We start from the raw sequence: 1,920 nt of genomic DNA on the forward strand, positions 1-1,920 counted from the left end.
AGGCAAACACTCTACTACCGAGTGCCAGCTCCAGGTCCATTAAGTCTTTGAGAAGCCTGACTGAATCATTTTGGTTTTTAAAAATTAAATCGATAAAAGGTACTAAAAATTGTCATTATCTGCAAAGAAAATACTTCTTGTACGTCACTGACTGAATTCCACGGGGAGCTTTTCCATAGACGACACACACGTTTGTCGCTTCTCATCCTCATGATTCGCCTTTCTCTTCTCTGCCAAAGCTCAGGGCCGTTGGACCAGCTTACTCTTACTGCCTTCCTGCTCGCTGAGTTTAAAGTGGGTGTAGGTGAGGATACCGAAGAGCGTGCATAGGATGCCGAGTCCCTGGTTTACCGACAGGGGATCCTTAAATAGAATGTATCCTCCACAGAGAGTGGTGCAGAACTTGAAGTGTCCGAACATGTTGTAGGTGACTGGTGACGTGTTCCCAATGATCCAGTAAATCGATAAGTTCACCATGAAAGCGATTATTCCAGACAGCAGTACCATAAGCAAAGCAGAAACTGACCAGGGACCAAATATTCCTCCCTCTGCAAACACTGGCTCGAAGAAGGGCACAGCCACCAGCAGCATGGCAGAAGACATGGGGGCCTGGTAGTAAAGTAGCTGCATGGAGTTCACCTGCAGTTCGTGCTGCTTGGCTCCGACCCACTGAGCTGCTGTCTCCTCTGCTCTCGTCACCTCCTCAGTTACGCTTTCTTCTCATGTCTGTTGTCTCTATACTTGTAGTCTCTAAACCTTGGGTTACAGCTTCAAAATTTACAAAGTCTACAGCGTGAGCTGTATTCTGACGGAGAATCTCTTCTGGTACCAGAAGGTTTGGATGGCTATGATCACCGGCGTGGTCATGGCCTTGGCCAGCTGATAGGTGCCTATGGTGTTGTTCTGCAGAGAAAGGTTGGTGAAGACCACAAAGCCACAGAAGCTGAGGGCCAGGAGGAGGAGCTTGGAGAGCGGCAGACTTTTGGGGGCAAAGATGTTCAGTTTCTGGCAGATGTACAAGCCCAGCCAGGTGACCACGAAGTGCACCAGGGTCAGGCTCATGTTGGGGAAGCCGTGGTGTACATAGATCCATTTGTTGAGGAACACGATGCAGATGGACACCAGCAGGTTGAACAGGAGCCCGGCGGCGATGCGCCCGTTGCCCCGGACCCGGTCCGCCAGCGATGCCATGATGCCCGCCGGCTGCGGAGCAGCGTCCTCGGCCGAGCCCGGGCTGTCCAGCCTCCCCGCGGGGCGCTCGGACGCTCTCCCGCTGTCCCGGCTCTCCGCCGCCGCGCGCCCGCAGCCGCCCGCTCCACGGTCCGGCCGGAGACCCACAAGTTGGTTCTTGATCTGTCAGTAAAGAAAGCTGGGGGACAACTGCTGGGTGGAAGGTACAGGAGGGACTTTCAGGTCCTTGGAGGAAGCAGGGAGATACAAGGAAGGGATGAGGAGTTTTCTGCCATGCTTTGGAGGAAGAAGAAGCCAGCAGCCATGTGAGGTCTCTGGAGGAGCTAGATCCTGTGGCCACTACTACAGGCCATGGATGTTTGGCAGGGGCTATATGGGACTAGCCACTGAAGTTTAGGAGAGGTGGGAGAAGAGGAGATAAAATATTAAGGGCACACTTTTCCAGATGAGAGATAGTAACGCTCAGCAATTGTGTCCTAAGGCAAGTTGAAAAGGAACAAACTCTGTGTGTGTGTGTGTGTGTGTGTGTGTGTGTGTGTGTGTGTGTGTGGTGTGTGTTTTAACCACTGATTCAAGGCAAGGTGGGAAAAGGCTGGCAGTGCAGTCACCTTCCATAGCTAAAGGTGGGTAGAGCAAAAGAGAAGCTGGGTGGGGGCTAGTAGCATGGCTGTTTTCCTGGAGTAAAGGCAGTAGCATAAAATTACACACTACATTGTTCTGCCATGTGTG

At 52.1% G+C, this 1,920-nt stretch overlaps 1 pseudogene; it reads right to left on the reverse strand.

Annotated features, from left to right (window-relative positions):
- Positions 1–226: 226 nt before the first annotated feature.
- Positions 227–1,329, reverse strand: Gm7902 (annotated as a pseudogene).
- Positions 1,330–1,920: the final 591 nt, after the last annotated feature.

This window comes from Mus musculus, chromosome 5 (assembly GCF_000001635.26).
Source record: "Mus musculus strain C57BL/6J chromosome 5, GRCm38.p6 C57BL/6J".
In the NCBI taxonomy this organism is placed as follows: domain Eukaryota; kingdom Metazoa; phylum Chordata; class Mammalia; order Rodentia; family Muridae; genus Mus; species Mus musculus.